General features: G+C 41.9%; 1 protein-coding gene across 9 annotated transcripts in view; it reads left to right on the plus strand.

Moving 5' to 3' along the window:
* The window catches only part of NEDD4L (NEDD4 like E3 ubiquitin protein ligase), a 359195-nt gene that overhangs the window by 152395 nt on the left and 182361 nt on the right, over nt 1-24439 (plus strand). The window contains exon 1 of one of the 9 annotated variants that reach the window (XM_063699251.1): nt 254-342. The exons of the other annotated variants lie outside the window; for them this stretch is intronic. The gene's annotated coding sequence lies outside the window, so the exon portion shown is untranslated. Of the gene's footprint in view, nt 1-253; nt 343-24439 lie in introns of those variants that run through there. 9 annotated transcript variants of the gene reach the window in all.

Genomic DNA, 24439 nt, shown 5'->3' on the forward strand with positions numbered 1-24439 from the left:
TTCCGTGTTCCCCACATTTGAATTTGCTCCCGATTCGAGAGAGGCAGGCATCCGCGGCAGCAGCTTCCAACCCAGACAGGCTTAAGCCGCGCGAGGGTGCCCGGGTGGGTAGCTGTGCAGGGCCCTACCTGGGCGGGAGCGGCTGCAGAGCCCTGTCCACGCGGTGCCTCTCCAGCACGGCACCTCCCACTCCAGGCTGCTGGTTACCTGGCCGGGAGCTGGCGGAGACCAGGATTTCTCCTCGCCGCCGTTGCTGTTGTTAGGGGAAACAGACCATCTGCATCTAGACCTGCCTCTCTCTCCGCTCCCCAGTTCAGACGAGCTCTTCCTGCCTGGAATCTGGTAAGTGCCACCGAAGGTTCCGTTCCCTTTATTACTCGGTTAGTGCCCACAGCATCAGGAGAAGGTTCTCTTACCGTGAATCCATTAGCTTTAACCCAAATGTGCAGGATTAGGGGGATTATTTGAACTTGCTTGCTTTCTTTTTAAAATGTCCATTAGACATTTTTTGCATGCTTCAAAATCAAAAGGCGGCACAGTGAAAACATTTTAATTATTTATGTATTTAACCTGTATCATCTTGTTTCTAACCTCTTTTCTTCAGGGTGGTGCAGTCAAAAATTACACAGATATTTCTCTGGTGCCTCTCCCCCCTTTTATGAATAAATTACTGCATTTGTCATCACTGTGTTCCTGAAATGTCAAAAATAGACACTGTAAAGGAATCTGTCATGCCGAGTTCAGAAATTTTCAAATTTCTGAGTTCAAAACCTCAGGTGAAGCGAGGACAGATCTTTTATTTAAAATTTGATTCTTTGTAGGCTTCACTGTGAAATAAGTTCAATTTAGAGCATAGCTAATGCAATCAGCCAGCTCGTGATGGGACAACATACTTCTCTATTGTTTTAGATTCACCTCCTGGGATACACACACTTTCTCATTTGTTTTATAACCTTTACAGGAAATACCTGGGGATGAGTCACATGACCCCTAACTTGAGTTTTTACATGTATTCACCCAGATTAAATGATTTTGCTCTTATATGGATAAACGTGCAGTAAGGAACTTTAAAAAATTGTAAATAAGATGCCTAATCATTACTCATTGTCTTTTACTGCGTTCTTCAGCCCTCAAACATACAAACTGTTATTCCCTTTAAGAGAAAATAAAACTGGCACTTATGTTTTCTTTTACTCTAAGTTAAAGACTACCCATGTTATGTGCCATTAAAAAAGATGTAGAAATTAATCTGTCTTTTTCTTTGACCTAATCCTACTAGCAGGGATATTGGGGCTCTACTTTTCTGTTCTCTCTCTCTCTCTCTTTTTTTTTTTTTTTTTTTAACATCAGCCACAGGTAATACTCTCCGGTAAACATAACTTGAGGAAAATTGAATTAGGTTAATGCTGAAATGGAAAACCAGGGCAGTGCCTGCTCTTTTTGGATAATTCTATATAAACAATGAGAAAGTCTCAGGCTGCCTTAGACAAAGGCTGAGACGGGAGCTCCTGATGATTTTTATGAGGGGGAAGAGGAGATGGTGAGGAGGAGGGCACCGAGCATGTGCAGCAACTTGAAGCATGTCAGAAAGAACATTTGCCAGAAATGTTCAAAACCGTGGCGGTTGGTAATGTGTGAAATTGAACTTCTGACCCTGTTCGCTTGATGGCAACTTCTCGTTGCGCTTGAGAATTGTGTGGCATTGGGTCCCTGGATGTGGGAGGAACAGCAAAGTGGTTTAGTGAATAGGGAGGGAAGTGCCTTCCTTTTTGGGTGGGACTTGCCATGATAGAGCCTGGGCCGTCACCTTAAAAGGAGATGTTTCTGTTGAGAGATGGAAAATTGGCAAGACAAACGCCATAAACCTTAACCTGTTTATAATTCCTTACCTGTAAGCTGCTTTGCACGCAAGGTGATGGTTCTACCTCATAAGGGGCAAGGAAGAACAGCACATAAACCTGATTGAATGGAGTGTGGCTGTGGGTGGGAGCAGCTTTACAAGAAGGGAACGGGGCCCCCTCCCGAGACGGCCCCGTTTGCTTCTGCTCCTTCCTTGCCATTGACGTGCCCTTCTCCTGAAATTACCCACACCTGTGTTTGGCAACAAGAGGCTGCCCCTTGATCCAGATGCATTTTTCAACTTGTGAACTCTCACCTCTTGCCAAGGGACCCAAGTACCTGGTTAATGATCTTTAATGTAAATGATCCTTTGCCTTGATTAACATTGAGCTGGGTTAGTATGCACAGGCCGAGCTCCGTGGTCCTCCCATGTGATCCCTTCCCTGCCAGCCACCTGCCCACCTGTAGGAACTGGGCATGGCCAGTTTTCTCTTTATGTGCTCTCTTTGCCTTGGATGGAATTTGGGCTGAGACCGATGAGGTGGAACCAAAGCTCTTCAGCAGAAGAGAGCAACCACAGAGCAGCCTGTTGGGTGGAGGGCTTGAGGGTTCCTAAAATCCGAGGACTTTCTGGTGAGCCTTTCCCCTGAGCCTGCTTGAGGGAAGGCGCTGCCCCACACACTCTCCAGTGGGTGGGGGTGGGGGTGGCAGCGGCTGATCAAAGGTTCTCACCTGCAAGTGATAACAGCCTGGGTCTCTTTGGCACTGACCTGCCTTTTTCACCTTTCTGCTCGGACACCCCTTGGCACCCCTACATAAAGGAAAGAGCTGTCTGGATGGCCTAGTAACTGTAGGATAGATAAAGTTAGCCCTTTCTTCTGACCTAGATATGTGATGGTGGTATTTCTACATGTTTATGTCGAGACCTTTACAAAGATGAAAGAAAAGCTTTCAGAGCTGCAGAAATGAGAGGTGGCCCTTTTTTAAAATTTATTTTAAGAAACAACTTTTAAAACCACTTTTTTAAAAATTGGATGGCACCATCCTGCAGCCTATCAGATTTCCCTTGAGAACTGTGGATTATTGGCTTATTCCTTGCTACCTCCAATCCCAAATTAAGCAGAGTGACATGTAAGAAGCTGGGGACATCAGCCTAAAGCGTTTATCAGGTATGTCCTTCCCAACTGGATCTTTTCTACTCCCTGGCCCTAATTTTGTTTTAAGGAATGGGGCCTATTTTAATTGCCGGTGGGAAAAGGATCCCTGGGCAGTGTTTCCATGGTCCTCTAAGGTGGAGTGTCGGGGAGCTGGGGGACACACAGTGGTCATGGGTTATCCATCTTGGCCTCTTTCCCAGACCAAGTTCTGCCTCATGCTTATTGGTTTGGCTGCTAGTTATAGAATCTGATGTTTACCTTAGAATCCTAGGATGGAAAGGGTTAAGAATGATTTCTAGTTTGAATTTCTTGTTTCTAGGGAGTTATTAAACCTATACATTACATTTATTATTTTACAAAGCACTAATTCATAATAGTTGACAGGAACAACTATGATTTGGCTTCTTTGTTTTTTTGTTTGTTTGTTTGAGACGGAGTTTCGCTCTGTCACCCAGGTCTGGAGTGCAGTGGCGCAGTCTCCGCTCACGGCAACCTCTACCTCCCAGGTTCAAGCAGTTCTCCTGCCTCAGCCTCCCAAGTAGCTGGGATTACAGGTGCCAGCTAATGTTTGTATTTTTAGTAGAGAAGGGGTTTTGCCATGTTGGCCAGGCTGGTCTCGAACTCTTGACCTCAGGTGATCCGCCTGCCTCGGTCTCCCAAAGTGCTGGGATTACAGGCATGAGCCACCACATCCGGCCTTCTTTGGTTTTCATGTTGATTATATTTTCTAAGACAAATACTCATTTATATAGTCTAATAAAAGTTGTTAAATCTAATTAAACAACTAGTAAAAATAGTTGTTTAATCCACGTTGACATCTTCTTACATTGCGATAGAAATTTTCATATATTTATCCATATGATGAATTGCTTAAAGCCGGTGGTTCTCAACCAGTGGCAGTTTTGCCTTCTCTCCCACAAGGGACATTTGACACTATCTGGGGACATTTTTCATTGTCATATTCAAGGGAGTAGGGTGTGAAGCTGGCAAGCATCTAGTGTGTAGAGGCCTGGGTGCTGCTCCACTTTCTACATTGCACAGGATGGCACCTGACACACAGCCTAAAGCGTCGGCACTGGTTGACCTTATACGAAATGCTGTGGAAGAGCAGGCACGGTGGCTCACGCTTGTAATCCCGGCACTTTAGGAGGCTGGGGCATGGGGATTGCTTGAGCCCAGAAGTTTCAGACCATGTTTAAGTTTAAGTTCATTTAAGTTCTCTGAAGTGGTGATTCTGATGCTATATAGATGAAGGTTGGTTTGTTGAAGAGCTGACTCTGGTATTTCATCCAACATCTGCATTTTTCTTTAGCTAAGGATGCCTTGAGAAACATTCTAGTCTCTTAGGCCTGAATTTGTTATTAGCTTAATAGCTTTCCTCTGGTTGAATTTAAATGGAAAGAAAATTGCATCTTGCAACAGGAAAAAGAACATTAGGGAAAAACTGAGGAAATGGAAATAAAGTGTGGAATTTTGTTAATAATAAATCAACCTTGATGCATTAATTGTGAGACATGTCCTGAACCAATGTAGATCTTAATAATAGGGGAAACTGGCTTCAGGGTACATGGGGACTCTATCTTATCTTCATAATAATTCTCTAAGTCTGAAACAAAAAAGTTTATTAAAAAAGCACAAACAAAATTGCTGCCATTTTGTTAACAGATATAGTAGTCAATCTTACTGTTTTCTTTTTCTTTGAAATAGGCTGCTGCAAAGGTATGTTCTTTGTTATCTCGGCTCTCTGCTCAGGGTAGCCATGAAATGGCTCTTTCAAAAATGTGCCCAGATAATTTTGAACCATTTCAAACCATATTATGTGATTTTAATTTATTTTCCATTGCATTCACTAACTCATTTCTGGGTGATGTATTTAAAAGACTAGACAGAATTTTCAGGTTTAAAAAGTTACATTAACAGAAAATGTATTTGTAGGTGCCAGTTGAAATACTGTCAACTGGAAATGCTACCAGCAATGTGCTAGTTGGACAATGGGACTTGTCCCACTTTTTGCTGGGTGACAGCTATCACTGCCTCAGGGAGGCTGGTACCGTTTAATGCCTCTGATAATCAGAATAAGTAATTGTGGCTTCTGCGTCCGTAAAGCCACAAAATACATATGCAGGCCTATTTTAATTGATGGTAAGTCATGAAATACAATATTTTCATATTAAGATAACATGGATATGTTATGGAACAAAGTTAAAAATTAGCATGAATTTTTAAAGTACTACTGGAGATTGTTGGCTTTAGGTTCGTGAACCCCATTCCTGCCCCCACACTCCTGTTAGTGGGGCTACCAGAGGGGCCAGTATGAAAAGCACTGGACTTTCAGATGAAAGAACTTGAGCTGGAATCAATTCGAGTCACTTACCTTCGCTACAGGTGGGCAGAGGAGTCATCCTGCAATTTTGTTGTGAAAACAGAATGAGATAATATAAAATGTATTTGAATACAGTGAGGTCTGTACAGATGCTGAATCTATTACTTTGCAGTAGGAGTCAGGTGTGGCCTCACTTCCCCACCTTCTTACCTACTTGTATCTTAGATCTTATATATATTGATATTCACTTTTGGTGGACTAAGGTTGTCTTTGTTGCAAACCTGGACTCTCTTGTATTCTTGCTCAGTGTGTGTATGTTAATGTTAGATAAAGAAGATTAGGCTGGTGCATTGGCTCACGCCTGTAATCCCAGCACTTTGGGAGGCCAAGGCGGGCAGATCACTTGAGGCCAGGAGTTCGAGGCCACCCTGGCCAACATGGTGAAACCCCATCTCTACTAAAAATACAAAAATTGGCCAGGCATGGTGGTGCCTGCCTGTAATCCCAGCTACTTGGGAAGCTGAGGCAGGAGAATTGCTTGAACCCAGGAAGCAGAGGTTGCAGTGAGCCGAGATCACGCCACTGCACTCCAGCTTGGTGACAGAGTGTGATCCTGTCTCAAAAAAAAAAAGCAGAAGGTTATTTGGAAAGCTATTTTTAAATTATTCTTCAAACATATACTAAAATAGAGACAACATGAGAGCCAACAGCATAATGAAACCCCATCACTCAGCCTCAACCGTTGTTAACAGTTTGCTATCTTTATTGCTATTGAAGGCGGTTAAATATTTCTTGGCAGTCCTTTTTTATTTAGCATATACCATCAGGGATGACAATTAAAACAGGTTTCAAAGTCAGGTGAAATAATGTTTCTCTATATGAGTTCACCACTAACTTGATACACAGTTTATGTTTATGTTTATGTTCTTATTACATTGTTGTATTAAGGCAACCTTTCATCCCTGCCCCCTTATAGGTAACTGTCTTTATTTGTTCTCGGGTTATCCCTCCTCCATTGCCCTTTTTGGAAAGAGTATGGATATATTTGTATTTTCTCTTACTCATAAAGCAGCACATGGTACATACTGTTCTGAGCCCTGGTTTTCTTTTTTTCACTTAGCGTTGTATACTGACATTTCACTCAATGTCAGTATACAGAGAATTCCCTTGTCTTTTTATAACTCTGTGCTATACGCTGACGGAAGTTCATTCAGTCAGTCCCCTATTGATGGACACTTGAGTTATTCTCAGACTTGTCCATTGTTTTGCAAAAATAGCCCTGGGCATATGTCATTTGGTATTTTTGTCGAGGCAGTCCAATAAAAATAAGTAAATTCTTCCTCTCTTGCCTTGAAGATGTGCAGCTCCTCAGTAACCTTTTATTCTCTAAAGCTCTGTCCTCATCTTTAATCCCTGATTTAAGAGGTGCAGCTCTTCAGGCCATAAACCTTTCTTCCTGCCTCAAGTTTTTAAAGCTACAAAGGAACCTAAGATCCCTTGTGTTGTACAGCTAAAGGACCTGAGAGCAGGAAACAAAGGGAGAGCCGGAAGCCCAGGTCTCCTGTTCCCTGCCTGGCAGGTGATATTCTTTCTGTTAAACTCTCTTTCCCTCTGCCTATTATTGGCCAGGCTGTCCTCCAGGACAGTGCTTGCCAAAGTGTGGTCCATGGGCAGCAGCATCCCTGGAGCTCGTCAGAAATGTAAGATGTCAGGCCCTGCCCCAAAGGGGCTGAGAGAGAATCTACCAATTACTGGATTCCCTCGGTGACTCATGCACAGTCAGGTTGGAGAAGCGCTGGACTGGTGGCTTTCTCCAGAGGAGCATGCAACAGCGGTTTGCAAACAGGGATGGTGCAGTTCCTTTTCAACACGTGGATTTGCACTTCCTCGTGGTGCGCTCCTCCAGCCTGCCTGTCCTGTTCACACCAGCCTCCCCCTGGAAGGGGTTCAGACTTGATCCTTTGGGTGGTAGGGTCTTTCTTGGATAGCGTAGCCATCCATTCCTGCTGCATACATTCAACACAGCCTTCATCCTTCTCCATTTGTCTCTGATATGTCATACTCCTTTTGTTTGACAAGTGCCCTTGCTTTATTTATTTTCTCATCATTGTTGTTAAGGGCCTATTGTGCTTGCTAGTATACACGCCACCATGTAAGAGTTACTAGTTCAATTTATTTGTTTTACTGCTGCTGTGAGGTGTGTCCATGTGTGCACATCTACCTGTGTTAATAACTGATAATATTGGGCCTCAGTACATACTTTTTTTTTTTAAGAGACAAGGTTTTACTTCGTCACCCAGGCTGAAGGACTGAGACACACTTGTAGCTCACTGCAGCCTTGAGCTCCTGGACTCAAGTGATCCTCCCACCTTAACCTCCTGAGTAGCTGGGACTACAGGCACACACCACCACACCAGCTAATTTTTTTATTTTTTGTAGAGACGGATTCTTACTGTGTTGCCCAGGCTGGTCTAGAACTCCTGGCTTCAAGCCATCCTACCACCTCAGCCTTCCAAAGTGCTGGGATGATAGGTGTGAGCCGCCGCACCTGGCCCTCAGTGCATACTTAGATATACTTAAATAAAAACTTAATTGCAAATTACTTCTTAAATTATCCACAAACTGACTTGGCAGTAAAAGTGACTACAAGTAGTGAAACCACTGTCATAATAAAAATAAAATAAAATTCTTTATTGTTAGATTTAGTATTTCTAATCTCTTAGATTTCAGTTTTGGAAGGTAAATTTTTGGGAAGTGGTGGTAATAATCTAAGTATGTCTAGATTCAGTGATGAGAGCTAGTACACTGTAGGAAAGATTTTAGCATAACAATATGGAATGTTGGTAAATGTATAGGGGTTTTCTTTTTAAAGACAGCTTTTTATACAAAGAAACAGATGATCTTTTCTTTTTTTTCTAAACTGTGTTAGCTATACCCAAATTAGTAAATATTAAAATAACCATGACTGGTAAAAACATTTTGCAATTTTTTTTTTTTTTTACTTTTTATATAATTAAATGAAATTCTCCATTTGGTAGTTGATCTCTCAGATAAATTAAGTCTTGCCAGACTGTCTGAGAAGACTAGTGAATCAGACCCTAAAAACTTGTAGCATTTGAAAAATAACAACTGTGTACTGCAATTTATAAGGGCATAATTAGAGAAAGTTTTTCAGTCTGAAGATTTATACTAATCTTATCACCCTGGTTTTAGGGAACCCAGTTCAATCCAACTGCTGTGAAAAAGCCACTGCTTTTAGCCACAGAAAATAACCAGTTTCATAGAATGACTTATAATAAAAAATTCAACCATTTTGACTCCAAAAACCTAGCTGGCCAGGCGTGGTGGCTCACGCCTGTAATCCCAGCACTTTGTGAGGCCAAGGCGGGCAGATCATTTGTGGCCAGGAGTTTGAGACCTGCCTGGCCAACATGGTGAGACCCCGTCTCTACTAAAAATACAAAAATTACCCAGACGTGGTGGTGTGCACCTGTAATCCCAGTTACTCGGGAGGCTGAAGCAGGAGAATTGCTTGAACCTGGGAAGCGGAGGTTGCAGTGAGCCAAGATTGCACCACTGCACTACAGCCTGGGCAACAGAGTGAGACTCCTCAAAAAAAAAAAAAAAATGCCTAGCTGACTTTATCATAGATCTGTCTGTACCTTGTAGGCACAAATATATTTACAAAATAATTAATGGTGATTTACTTATTCACAATAAGCAGTTATTTTGCTTTTGGTGTATATGTGACACGGTGGTTATGTGGAGTACATAAAGGAGTAAAGTAAGTCCCTTGACTTCAAGATGCTTACAGTCTAATAGAAACCTTGAAATTTCCAGTGGGCAAGGTTTTCTTGGGATTGCTCCAACCAAATGAATGAGCAGGCGTCTAAGTAAATGAAAATCACTCTCGTCACTTTCCTTCACATTATGTTAACTGGTGACAGGTCATGACGCATGGGAATTGCTTATGTTTCTGAGCTTTAGTCTTGTAAAAATAAGTTTAGATAATCCATCATGTTCGTCACATTAGACACTCATTACATAAAAGGTTTTATATGTATTGTAGATCTTTCTGAAGGTCATCTATGTGAATGTTTAAAAAAGAAGCAAGAAGGTGCTATAAAAAGCACTAGAGGTCAAATGGTTTGCGAGACAAAATGAAACTCTCCAACTCTGAAATCCAACAGAGTATGATGAAGAAAGGGAAAAAATAGATCAAAAAATGGCAGGGGAGGAACTTGGCATCATACCAGTGATAAAGCAGAATGTGGATCAGATCCAGACATCCAGTAGTCTGTGAGCATCTCCATATGGGATGTTTGGGTTGAGAGTTCAACCCATCAAATACATTTTATCCATAACCATAAGATATTCTAAGATCGACCAAGTAGAGTAAGCAATGTAGAATCAAAGGTATCATCTTTATTATGTCTTGTTAGTGTTTCCTGCTTTTGAGGTTCTTAGTCCTTTTAATTAACTCCTAATGAACTAATATAGTTTTGTGGTCACCAGCTTCTAGCTAGTACAGGCACAGTTGTGGGTTGGTAGGAGAATGAGCAGTAAAGCCATGAACTAACACGCCAAGTAATCTGTTGTGTTCACAAATGTCCAAAAGAATAACAGAGATTAAAGAAAGGTAAATACAGCCACCTGGCAAAAATATTTACCCTTTTAAAAATGATGGAAGTTATATATAGAAGAAATGTTTTTGGTAAAAATATTTGAAAGTTTGTTTTATAATCATAAGTAGCTTGGGCTATTTTGACTAGAGGGGTGTGTGTGTATGTGTGTGTGTGTGTGTGTGGTTGGCAGGGAGAGAAGGAGGGAGGCAGGCAGCTGGTAGGGACTGTGGAGTGTGTCAGTTGGGAGAGGGAAATGAGATGATTAAGTTAGTAAGAATAGAAAACATGTAGGAAGGCGGATCTTGAAATTTCAGGGCTATTCATTAGTCATTAGTTGAAGATTTCACAGAGAAATGGTAGAAACCACCAGTAATTAAGAAATAGCATTATTGTTTAAAAAAAAAAAAAAAAAAAAAAAAACTGTCCCAAACCCTTTCCCTGGCATTCTGGTAGAATATAGTTTTGGTCTAACCCAGGTCCCCTCTCATTTCCTTTCACATCCCCTTGGTTCTAGCCACGCTGGACTGTCTGGGTTGTCTGTATATGTTCTGATGTTTGTTTTCCTCTGTGCTGTTCTTCTGGCCTCAGAATCCTAGTGTCCTTGTGCCTCCTTCTGCATATGTCTGGACTTTGCTTAGCTGATGAGATCCAGTTCAGATACCACCTTCTGTACAGTGGCTTCCTTAATTCCTTTAATTCCTCTTAATTGCAATAAAGCTATTTACAGAGGAATGAAAGATGCTCCCCTTTGCGCTGGGTACAGGATGCACTGAAACTTTCAGCATGGGGCGCGGTGGCTCACCCCTGTAATCCCAGCACTTTGGGAGGCCGAGGCAGGCGGATCACCTGAGGTCAGGAGTTCGGGACCAGCCTGACCAACGTGGTGAAACCCTGTCTCTACTAAAAATACAAAAATTAGCCAGGCATGGTGGTATATGCCTATAATTCCAGCTACTTGGGAGGCTGAGGAAGGAGAATCTATTGAACCGGGGAGACAGAGGTTGCAGTGAGCTGAGATCGCACCACTGCACTCCAGCCTGGGTGACATAGCGAGACTCCATCTCAAAACAACAACAACAACAACAAAAACCCAAACTTTCAGCATGAGAGTAGCTTGGTTCAGCCCAGCAACATCGGTTTGAAGATTATATCAAGTTTTCCAGTCAAATGTAACCAGTTTATGGATCTGTGTTTGCACGGGGTCTGAACCTCCCCTCCTCAGGTATAAGCTCTTGGAGGACAGCCTGCTGCTTAAGGTACAGGAGAATTCATCTTTGCTGGACATGGTAACATATGCATAGAGATCTGGCAACAGAACTTAAGATATGTGGGAGAAATAATAGGCAAAAAATGGAAAGAGCACAAGTAAGAGAAGAGAAATCCGCAGAGGTGAGAAGTAACAGAATTGCTGGCTGAGGTTGGAGGCATTAAGTGTGTAGGTGTTTGTGGGAGGCATGGTGGTCTCCTGTTCCTTGACCTCATTGGGCAAATATTACAGCACGAACATACAGGTAGGAATCAATTGCATTCCCACCTGGGCACCTTCATTGGCAGTTGGGGTACACCACTTGCTACAGTGTGATGGAATAAGGGACGATCCAAAGGCACTCAGTTCTCCCACCCATCCTGTGCACAAGGAAAAGACCTTTGAATTGTGTCTCCCCTGTTGTCCTTTGCATTGTGAAAGTGCATATTAGTTCTCCCATCCACTCTTTTCTCTTTAAGCTTTAGCATACGGTTGTTTGCCAAGAATGGAATCAGATAGAATATTTTCACCAGGAAGTGAAATTTAAAGTGCTTGAAAAAGATACAAGGATATCTGGAAGTTCCAACCGGCGCCGTTTTATATTTTAACCATGACAAGTAGCTGTATATCATGGAACTTTGGAAAACAGAGATTGTTCCATTTATTTTTCACGGATGAAAACCAGAGTGCTGTGTGGGGATCAGGCAGAGGGAAATCAACCAAATACCTTATTTTAGAGATTTTTTTTTTTTTCTGGGAAGTTGGAAACAGCGCTTGTTTATAGCCAATGCAGCGTCCTTGAAACTCTCCTACTTACAGTTCTGGAGTTGTAGTTTCCTCCCTGAAGAATGGGTTAAGGCAGGCAGGGTAATATGCATAGATGGGAGTGAGGGTGGATGGCCTACAGGGTTGTTAACCTCTAGTGCAACAGGAATATATGAAGGTACTTGGGCTGGCGGTCCTGTGCAGAACCAGCCAGTAGGTTCTAAGAGACGTGATAGCCGAGGGTCCCTGGGCCCTGTTCCACCTTTTTAAAATTTGTATGACTTAGTAGCGGCAGTACCGTGCCCATCCCCCAGTGATGTTTGGGGTACAGCTACACCCTTGGCCGTCCCTCTGCACGCACTCACGTGTGTCATCTGACATCTGGCTCTTGACCAGGATCTGAGGTTGCTTAAGCAGGATCCAGGTCAGGTTTTTTGTTCATGGAAGGTGGAATTTTGGACCTTTCCCCCAAAAAGTTGACATAACTTAAAGAGAAGGGAGGTATATTGAGACCAGCCTGGCCAACATGGTGAAACCCTGCCTCTACTAAAAATACAAAAATAGCTGGCATGGTAGTGAGTACCTGTGTAGTCCCACCTGCTCAGGAGGCTGAGGCAGAGAATCACTTGAACCCAGGGGGCGGAGGTTGCAGTGAGCCAAGGTCACACCACTGCACTCCAGCCTGGGTGACAGAGTGAGACTCTGTCTCAACAACAACAACAACAACAACAAAAAAGAGCAGAGTGGTATTATTTCCTCACTGGAACATTAAATGGTTCCTACTACCAAAGAGTTCCTGTTCTAATGGGGGTTTAATATAATAGTAACATTTTATTCACTGGGATTCACTCGGGGGGAAGTATTCAGGAACAAAATGACAAAATTAAATATAGGACATATGAACATTGTCATTTTGGTTCTAGTTCTAACAAGGGCTTATGGTAGCAACCCAAATAGAAGTATTTGCTCTAACTAACAGATAAATTATTAGCACTTCGGTTGTTTACATATGAGTCAGAGCATCTAAAATTTGTTCCCATAAGTAGGTTGAGCCTCCTTCTCAGCCTGTTGTCATAGGGTCTAAAAATGGAAACGTGAGTCCAAACTCTTTCCAGATCATAAAAATAATTCTGAATTAGTAGAGCATAAATGAATGTGATTTTATTCGAGTGTCATTTTCAAGTTCCCCAGGCCAGGTTGAGACCTTTTAAGTCATCTGAAATTCCCTGTAGGGAGGATTAAGAAAATAGTAGCAGCTTTGCTTCTGGCCTTAGACAGTTTTCTAATGAGGTCAGAGCCTCTCACCCTGGGAGAAGCAGATTCACTTTGCCCCTTCAGCATTGGTTTTTGAGAATTGCTGTCTGAAGCTATTGCATAGACAAGGTCACTTTTTAAAAGGGTACATTTCTGAACCTGGAGAAGGAGTGGGTTCTGAATGACTGGCTCTTCTGATTAACAGAGCTGTATATCAAGCTGTGCTGAAAATACTTCTCAGATATATTAGGCCACATTTATGCATGAGTGAGCTCACTGTCGTGACATGGGAGTGAACCTTTGCTGATTCAAGATCCTGGGGTGCCTTCACTTTGGAACACTGATTCTAGATATTTAATAGCAGTTTTAAAATTAGGCTAAATGTAGTCTGACTGCAGGATTCATTCCAGTGGGAATTTTTTTGTTTGTTGGTTAGTTTTTTAAGCCTGAATATGAACCCAAACATGTTTCCCAAAATGTGAAATGAAGAGTGAAAACCTAACAATGGGATAAGAAAGACAATAAATAAGAGATTATAGTTCAAACTCAGCCTGCACTCAGGAAATGGAAGCAATTCCTCCCCCTCATCCTGCCCCCCTCCTCCTCCTCCACCTCCTCCTCCTCCTCCACTACTTCATCCTCCTCCCTCTCCTCCTCCTCTTCCTCCACCTCCGTCTCCTCTCCATCCTCCTCCTCCACCTCCTCCTTGTCCTCTACCTCCTCCTCCTCCACCACCTCCATCTGCTCCTCCTCCTCCACCTCCATCTGCTCCTCCTCCTCCTCCCCCTCCCCCTCCTCCTCCCTCTCCTCCTCCCCCTCCCCCTCCACCTCTTCCTCCCCGCCTCCTCCCCACCCCCTCCTTCTCAACCTCCGCCTCCCCTTCCTCCTCATCATCCTCCACCTCCACCTCCCCCTGTTCCTCCTCCTCCTCCTCCACCTCCACCCCCTCCTCCTCATCCTCCACCCCTCCTCCTCCTCCACCTCCACCCCCTCCTCCTCATCCTCCACCCCCTCCTCCTCCTCCACCTCCACCCCCTCCTCCTCATCCTCCACCCCCTCCTCCTCCTCCACCTCCACCTCCTCATCCTGCACCTCCATGTCCTCCTCCCCCTCCCCCTCCTCCTCCTCCACCTCCTCCTCCGCCTCCACCTCCTCCCCCTCCTCCTTAACCTCCGCCTCCACCTCCTCCTCCTCATCCTCCACCTCCACCTCCTCCTCCCCCTGGTCCTTCCCCTCCTCCTCCTCCACCTCCTCCTCGTCATCCTCCACCCCCTCCTCCTCCTCCTCCTCATCCTCCACCCCCTCCTCCTCCATTTCTGCCTCCCCCTCCTCCTCCCCCACCCCTCCCCCTCCCCCTCCTCCACCACCACCTCCTCCTCCTCATCCTCCACCTGCTCCTCCTCCTCCTCCACCTCCTCCTTCTCCACCTCCACATCCTCCTTATCCTCCACCTCCACCTCCTCTTCCACCTCCTCCTCCCCCTCCCCCTCCACCTCCTCCACTTCCTCCTCCACCTCCTCTTCCTCTTCCTCCTCCACCTCCTCCTCCTCCTCTCCCTCCTCCTGCCCCCTCCTCCTCCTCCTCCACCTCCTCCTCCATCTCCTACTGCCCCCCCTCCTCTTCCACCTCCTCCTCCTCCACCTCCCCCTCCTTTACCTCCTCCTCCTCTTTCTGCACACCCCACCCCCGCCCCCACTAGGGACTGTTTACTCTTCGCCCTCCTCTCTTAGAATGCCAACAACTAGCCTGTTAGTTCCATTGCTTACTTGCCTTGTGACTCATAACGTTTTCATCTTGGGTATTTTTCTTTCTTGGTCTTTGTAAAAATTCTAAGCATCGTAGAGCGTATCACCTGGAGAAAAGGCCTACGTTCATTATTTAATGAAGGTAAAAAGTAAAGAATTGAGTCTGCATCCTAAGAAATTAGAAAAAGATCAACTAAGTGAACAAAAAAATATAAAAACTAGGAGGGAGGAATTAGGAGATGATAAGATTTAAAAGTTATGTAAATCCAATAGCTGGTTATTTGAAATGACCAATAAAGTAAACTCTCATTATCCTAACTCAGGAACAGAAAGAAATCATCCTAACTTAGAACTAGATAATAGGAATGAGAGGCCGGGCATGATGGCTCACACCTGTAATTCTAGCACTTTGGGAGGCCAAGGCGGGCAGATCACCTGAGGTCGGGAGTTTGAGACTAGCCTGACCAACATGGAGAAACCCGTTCGTACTAAAAAAATACAAATTTGGCCGGGCGTGGTGGCGTATGCCTGTAATCTCAGCTACTCAGGAGATGAGGCAGGAGAATTGCCCGAACCTGGGAGGCAGAGGTTGCGGTGAGCCAAGAGCACTCCATTGCACTCCAGCCTGGGCAAGAAAAGCGACACTTCGTCTCAACATCAACAACAACAAAAAAGAAAGAAATAGATAATAGGAATGAGAAAGGAGACACAGGAGGTATAAATAGACTTTATAAGAAAACATTACATGCAGCCCTATGGCAACACATTTGAAAATATAGGGCTGACTTCTTAGGAAAATACAAATTACCAAAGTTGATCCAAGAAGCATGGAAAAGTTGAATAGACCAATTACTATAGAAGAGATAGGAAAGATGATTCAAAGTTATCATTGAGAAAGGCACCAGGAATCCATGGATTTCCCGCTGAGGTTTTGTTTGTTTGTTTGTTTTTGGAGATGGAGTTTCGCTCTTGTTGCCCAGGCTGGAGTGCAATGGTGCGATCCCGGCTCACTGCAACCTCTGCCTCCCAGGTTCAAGCGCTTCTCCTGCCTCAGCCTCCCAAGTAGCTGGGATTACAGGCATGTGCCATCATGCCCGGCTAATTTTGTATTTTTAGTAGAGACGGGGTTTCTCCATGTTGGTCACACTGGCTTGAAAAAATAGAAAATTTGAGTGTTATTTTTACTCTTCTAGGACATAGTAAAACATGGAAAGGTTCCCAGTTCATTTTATAAAACCATCAAAATTTTAATTTAAAAATCTGATGAATTAAAAAAATAAAAATAAAGATCAATATTATTTACGAAAGTAAATGTAGAAATTTAAAATAATTTATTAACAAATAGACTCGTGAGTGCATCAAAACACGAATGCACTATAATCAATAGTTATTTTCCAGTAACACCAGGGTGATTAACTATTAGAAACTCATCACTATCATCAATTGTTACACAATCATATTGAAGGAGAGGAATATATGAATAAGTCAGTAGAGGCTAGAAACCTATCTGAAAAAGTTTAGTAGCCATTCCTAATATAGTACAATCTGAGAAAGCGAACTAGGAATAAAAATAAATTACTTAAACATAAAGGCCATATATGTGTACACAAACACACACACACACCACAGCAGATATTTCCTAAAAGACAAAACACTAAAGCTATTCAATTAAAATTAGGAATGAGAGAAGAATCTTACATTTTACAATTAGTATTTAATATTATCTTAGAGGTTCTTGTGAGTGGAGTAAGACAATGAAATGGTCATATGTCTAGAAATCGCAAGAGCATCTAGTAAAAAATCTAAAATCAACAGAAACAATTGTCAAGGAAGCTGGATAAAAGATAGGTCTCTAGAAATTATCTTTTCTGTGTTTTGAAGATAAGCACCTAGAAATGGAAGTTAAGTATTTCTTTCACAATAGCAGCACATAACCTAGGAAGACATTGAACTAATACCTGTAACCTTCTTAGTGAAGAATGTGAAATATAGAGAAATTAAAACATGTAATGCCTGAATGTATCTTATTACAAAATTAATAAGTAAATTTCTTGTGATTCCGATTAGAATTTCCAAAGTGGTGGGTTTTCTCTTTAATTGAATAAAATAATCCTGAAGTCTTTATAGAAGAATAAATACGTACTACCTGAGAGGAGCCAAGACAAATACGGAAAAGAAAACTGGTGAGGGCAGATTTGGCTTACAAGTAATGACAACATGCTAAGAATAAGAAGTCTTCGTGATCAAAGCAATGTGGTATTGATCCAGAATTAACATAAATAGTTCAGTGGAACAGACTAGAGAATCTAGGACTGTGTCTCATTAAGAGAGTGAATGTATAACAAGATGATAGTTCAGTACTGTTGAGGTTGGTACTGGCATAACCAGTTCTTTATCTGGAGAGGGGGTTGGGGGAACAGCACAGACCTCTATCTTATATCATAATCAGTAATAAATCCCGGAATCTTCAAACACTTAAATGTAAACAAGCAATTCAACTTTTACAAGAAAATATAAGAACCTATTTTGTATAATCTTGGAGTGAGGGAGAATGGTTAAGCAAAATTTGATACGTACAAGCTATAAAAAGAGACACACTTTGAACATATATTTTATTTTTATTTGTTTATTTTTTGAGACGGTCTCACTCTGTCAGGCTGGAGTGCAGTGGCGCGATCAGGGCTCACTGCAGCCTTGACCTCCCAGACTCAGGTGGTTCTCCCACCTCAGCCTCCCATGTAGCTGAGACTACAGGCAAGACTCACTGTATTAGTTCTCATACTGCTAATAAAGACATACCTGAGATGGGGCAATTTAGAAAGGAAAGAGGTTTCACAGTTTCACATGGCTGGGGAGGACTCACAATCATGGGTGAAGGTGAATGAGGAGCAAAGTCCCATCTTACATGGTGGCAGGCAACAGAGTGTATGCAGGGGAACTCCCCTTTATAACCATCAGATCACATGAGATGTATTCACTATCATGAGAACAGCATGGGAAAAACCTGCATCTGTGATTCAGTTACCTCCCACCGGGTCCCTCCCATGACACGTGGGGATTATTACAGTTCAAGGTGAGATTTGCGTGGGGACACAGAGCTAAACCATATCAGCTACCATGCCTAGCTAATTTTTTGTGGAGACGAGGTTTCACCATATTGCTCAGGCTGGTCTTGAACTCCTGTTCTCAAGTGATCTGCCCACCTCAGCCTCCCAAAGTGCTGGGATTAACAGGCATGCTCCACCATGCCTAGCCCGAATATATATTTTAATATATTTTTAAACTTTTCTGTGGCAAAAGATACGTGATTAAGTCATAGATCAAGAAGGGATATTTGAAACAGACATGGGGTTACTATCTATAACAAAAAACTTACAAATTGTTAAGAAAACCACAGAGGAAAAATGGACAAAGAATGTTAATATAGAATACACAGATAACAAATGCAGACAGCCAGCAAACCTATGAAAAATAGTTCATTTTTGCTAGGGAAATGCAGATTAAAGAACGAGATGTTACTTTAAACCCATCAGATTGGTAAAAATAGAGAAAAATAACACTTTTTGATAGCAAGGCTGTAATACAAGTGGTAAGTGGTATTATTTCTCCTAATACTGATGGAAATGTGAATTATGGCCTTATTTGAAAAGCAGATGGGCAATGTATATTAAAATAAAAAACTATTATACCTTTCTTCTAAGCAACCTTTGTCCTCGGTTATCTGTCTTTTAGAAATAAAAATGTGTGCAAAGTCATATGTATAAGGATGTTTATTGTACCATTATAGTGGCAAAATACTGAAAATATGAAAACCCATCAGTTGAAAAATGGCCAATTTATGGACTGTTTGTACCATGTAATATTATGAGAGAACTAGAGCTGTATCAGAGTTGGCTGTGGAGGAATTTGTATGAGAACTTGATGAATGAGAAGCAGTGTGTAGAAAAATGTATAATATCCAGTTGTAAAAGACACATTCCTCCTGTGCCCATATGTGTAAATGTGTGAGTGTGGAGAACAAGATGAAAATGCTCATTCTGTATGTTAAGCAGGGAGTGGGGTGGAGGTTAATGTGGAATGGTGGGAGAGTGGGGTGGCAGGGATTTCCAAGTCACTCACCAGTGATGAGTGTTAACCACATCCCCATTTTTTTCCTATGAAGGAAGCTGCAATGCTGTGGTTTGAGGTTAAACATGCTGGCTCCTTCTCTTAGGTCTTGATTTGTTTTTTGTTGTTGTTGTTGTTTTTTAATTCTAGTCTGTTCTTGTTTTGCTGCGCTGATATCCTCTTAGATTTTATGACCATATTAATTGTGAGTATTTAACATTCTTCTTTGGTTTATTCTGAGACCTCGTTTGCCTGCCCCTTTGGCATCATTGGCAGTTTTTGGTGGTCTACTGGTCTTCCTGTTTTTGCCTCCCGGTTGCCCCTTTTTCACTGGAATGTGCCAGGTTGAAGCAATATGTAGGGCCCGGTGGGATGGGCCAGGAGGTGGCCTTTCAGATGTGGCTCCTGCATGGCGCTGCTTGCTCTCGAGCTGCCTGCACTTCAGTCTTAGGACCACATTCCTGCTTTGGCCTACATGAAGTACAAGGTAGCAGTGGGAAAAGCAGAGAGGAAATGAAGCTTCGTGATAAATCACCTGATCGCTGCCCCGGGGTTAGTCACTCTAGCCCCCTTGGATCCCTTGACTCCATCTCTTGACTTGTTTCTTTTGAATTTCTGGCATCTGGAGAATACTTGTACAGCAGCAGTCCCCTGGTTTTGTTTTTCTTTCAACCCAAGCCCATCCCATATCTGTTCATTTGATGATACTGTGTCTTATTTTCCCAAGATTCTTATGACTGTGATATTTAGTCTGAATCAGAGAAAGAGAGAGATAGAAATGTACACTCAGAGGGCCACTTGGATGGAAACTTCTGTTGATCTCTCCAAGCCTTAGTGGGATCACCTGTAGAGCAGGGATAATAACAGCGCCTATCTGTTACTGTTAGGGTTACTGCAAAGATTAAAATAGGTGGTGCTCTTAAAAGACTTAGAACAGTGCTGTCATATAGTAAGGATTCCATAAACATTAGCTGCTCCGGTTTTTATGTGTGTGTGTGTGTGTGTGTGTGTGTGTGTGTGTGTGTGTGTGTGTGTGTGTGTTTTGTTGTTGTTTTAAATGGGATCATGCTGGAAATACTAGATTGCAACAGAGCTTTGGGGTTTTTTCTCTTATTAATAGATCTAGGATGTTTTCTGAGGCGTGTCATGTTTTTAAAACTCTGTGGTATTTCTTTTTCTTTCTTTCTTTCTTTCTTTTTTTTTTTTTTTTGTTGTTGTTGTTGAGACAGAGTTTCACTCTGTCACCCAGGCTGGAGTGCAGCGATGCCATCTCAGCTCACTGCAACCTCTGCCTCCCAGGTTCTAGTGATTCTCCTTCCTCAGCCTCCCGAGTAGCTGGGACTATAGGCATGTACCACCATGCCTGGCTAATTTTTGTATTTTTAGTAGAGACAGGGTTTCACCATGTTGGCCAGGCTGGTCTTGAACTCCTGACCTCAAGTGATCCGTCTGCCTTGGCTTCCCAAAGTGCTAGGATTACAGGCGTGAGCCACCGTACCCAGCCTGGTGTTTCTTGATATATCTATGTGTGAGGGTTTCTGTAGTTAAATTCCCATAGTTGAATTCCTGGTTCAAAGGACAAGAACATTTACAATGTTCATAGACGTTGGGAAATTGCCTTCTGTAGTACTGCACTAGTTTCCACTGGCTGTAGTGGTTAATGAAAGTACCAGTTTTTCCCTAGTTCAATATTAACCCATTTTATCAGTCTTTTCATCTTCGACATTATGGAAGGTAAAAACATCTCATTTTATGTCTTCAGTCAGTGATGCCAAGTATCTCTTCGTGTATTTATATTTCCATTTTTACCCAGTGCCAACTCACATCCTTCTGTCAATTTTTCCTTTGACCTATTAATTTTTCAGTGATAAGAATTCTTTGTAAAATGGGCAGTTTAACTCCCCATCTGTCATGTTTTTTCTCATTTGATTTATTGTATATCTTGTATAGCACCTTTTAATTTTAACATTGTGTTTTTAAGTGTCTTTCCTATGTTGATTTGGAAAGCTAACAACTACTTACAGCATAATTTCCTTCTGTTAAAAACAAGAAGGGATTTCCCCACTCTAATTGTGAAGATTATACATTTTTCTAAGTCTGAAAAAAAAAGATGAAAAAACTGAAAAAACAACAGAAAGAACATCAGTCACTCTTAATATTTTGGCATTTTCCTTTTAGTTGTTTTTTAGGAGAGAATGTATATTTATACTTCGCATCATAACATAGATATAGTCTATTTTGGTGATTTATTCCAATATGTAATATATAAGTTTCTGAATATACAATATCCTATTTATCATATCTGTTAAGTTTGTTTCCAGTTTTTCATTTAAGAGAGAAAGGTACTGGGAATATCTTTGTGCAAAACAAGAATTTATTTATTTTATTTATTTATTTTTTTTAGTCAGATTCTGTTCCTATGATACCTCCCTGGAAATGGGATTCCTAAATTAAAGAATATTAGGATTTAAATACTTTTGGTATAGATTACCAATTTGCTTTCCTAAAGTGTGGTACTAATTTATGTTGCAATCAGCACAAAGACTCACTGTGCTATCTATCATCAGAAGAGAAGAGAGCAGCCCTGAAGATTTGGGGGAGGAGTGTTCGTAGAGAGGCACGTGAAAGTGAGTTTGAGAGGTTTGAGAAGTAGCCAGGAGGTCAGTGGGGCTGGGGAAGGGAGAGAGTTCATGGGGGAGGGCTGGAGATGAAGGTAAAGGAGCCATGGCTCTTCAGGGCTGTGTGGGTGCCGGGGAATTTGCATTTCCTGCTTAAGGTTGTAGTAAGTCAGCCTGGAGAGTTGCAAGAAAGGAGTGGCTTGGTGTGATTTATTGTAGCAAGTGAGAGTGACCCAGAGGCCAGTTAGGAGGCTGTTGCAGAGGCCTAAGTGAGAGAGGATGGTTTAAACACCGAAATGGTAACATTCAGAATGGAGAGGAGGAGATGGTGGGGTATTAAATTTGGGGATGGAGCGCTTAGGATCTGTTGATTGACTGGATGTGTAAGAGAGAAAGGGAAGAGCAGAACTGAGGAAATGTCCTCTTGAACTGGCTGGGGGCGACTGAGATGGGACAGATGCGCTGGGGAGCAGTGCAGAGGTGGAATCACTGCTCCTTTTAGGTCTAAGACATCCCTTAGATCTCCAAGTGGAGGTGCGAAGATGATGGTAAAGGAGAATGGAGCTCAAAAGAGGGGCCAGAGTCATTTCCATTTAGATGGTCTTTACAGCCTAAGGAACTGGCAGATTTCACTAAGGTTGAGGTCTTTCTTTCCTGTGAAAATGTGATCAGGAGCCTAAGGAACTGGCAGATTTCACTAAGGTTGAGGTCTTTCTTTCCTGTGAAAATGTGATCAGGATCCTAAGTAACAGCCCTAAAAATTAAACATTAGGAATACAAGGTTTCATAAATTAGGAACTGTCTATAGCTGCCAGATTCTAAATGTTTTGAGGATATAAATCTTGGGGTCTTTTCAAATGCTTTGAGCAGAAGAGGTACATCGTATTGTGTTTACTGAATGGCATTTAAAGATGCAGGAGACCTTTCCCCCTTCTTGATGAAACAATTTGCCTTTCAGATGTTTTGTTATAGTGAGTTGATTGTAGGACCTTATGAAGCATGTAAACCACACATTTGTAAGGCATTGGAAGAAAAAGCTAACGCAAGTTAGGAGGGATTTAAGACCATGTGAGGAAATTCAAGCCTATGTTGTTATCACCAAACCTTGCCTGTGTTATGTAAAGATTTTTGCCAGTGTCATGTTATCTTTGTTTTGTTCAATTTATTCCTCCCCCTCCGAGTGTCCTAGTTTCTCCTCTACTGTAGCTGGTTTTGAACAAAATAGAGAAACTTGGGTCTCCTCCACCCTCAGCATCTGAATTCTTCTCATTTGGTTACTCACTGTGTTAAAATAAGTGATATAGTACATTCTTAGCAGTTTGTTTATTTTTAATTTTATTTTTTATGGGGATAGGGTCTCGCTGTGTCACCCACGAGTGTGGTGCCATGGTGCGATTGCAGCTCACTGCAGCATTATAACTCTTGGGCTCAAGTGATCCTCCTGTCTTATCCCCATGAGTAGCTGGTATTACAGGTCCATGCCACCATACCCAGCTAATCTTAGCAATTTTTAAATAACTTTTTTTCCGACTATAACAGATTTAGATATTGGAAAAGATAAAACATAAAGCATTGATTTACCTGTAGAGCCAAATAGCCACAGGGATATAAATTGGTTACCATTTAATTTTATTTCCATCTATATTTGGCTATATTTATATTTATGTATATGGAAATAGTTTATGAATTTGGAATCATACTATGATATTTTTTAGAATGATGCTTTTTAAACTATTTTATGATAAGCATTTTATTAAAGCTTGTAATGTTATTTTTAAAAACGTATTTTTCGAAGGCTGCAGAGTATGGATAAATTCATGATGACTTTTTAGAGGAAAATATCAAGATGATCTCACTAACAAATCCTAAGATTAAAAACAAAAGCAAACAAAATACAAAAACTGAACCATCTTTGGAATACTATGAAATTCAGATTTTATGTTCTTAATAAAATCCTGTTTTGAATGAAATCAGTCTTCATGCTTTTCTTATTCCTTTTGGCTATGTTGCCTATAGTTGAATTAACTGTTTTTATATACTTCCTTTGCTTTGCATTGAAACAAGCTGATCCATTGTGACCCTTTGTGGTATTTCATAAAACCACACCCTAAAAACCGCCCAGTCTTTTAAGTGTAGTCAACAGTATTGAGCAATTTTTTGGGTAATATTGTCGGAAGTGCTAGGTGCCAACCAACAATGGCTTATTGCTTACATTTAAGTGTAAGTAATATATAATTAAAGGAATGTCATGACTTTTTAACTTCATTTTGAAATTTGAGTTTAGAAAAAATTCCAAGGGAAATGAGCAAGAATGAAAGCATCCTCTCCTACTGCCAGACTTCTGGGAGACCCACCCCTGGTCTTCCCAGGTGTCTCTTCAGTGACCTTGTTGGTCGGTGAGGGCTGTGGAAAGTTCTAGGGAGGCTGCTCGTCCCTCCTCTCCTTTTGCTTATTGCATTCTGCCCAGATTATAAAACTGAAGTATCTGTCTTAAGACGCCAGCAGCTTTTTCTTCATCAAATCCAGACACATCGAATCCCCCACAACCAAGAATTACCCAGCCACAAAATGTCAGTAGTGCCCCGGTAAAAGAAAGCTGGTTTTAGACTTAGTCTCAGAACCTGGCCATCTTCCATGGATTATCCCGATATCTGCATCCTTGTCTCTTTTCACTAATAGCCTGGTGATCATGGTGGCAGTTTTCATTTTGGGACGCTGGTGAGGTTAGAATAGCTTCAGGCTTCCCTCAGTGAATAGTAT

This window comes from Gorilla gorilla, chromosome 17, assembly GCF_029281585.2.
Source record: "Gorilla gorilla gorilla isolate KB3781 chromosome 17, NHGRI_mGorGor1-v2.1_pri, whole genome shotgun sequence".
In the NCBI taxonomy this organism is placed as follows: domain Eukaryota; kingdom Metazoa; phylum Chordata; class Mammalia; order Primates; family Hominidae; genus Gorilla; species Gorilla gorilla.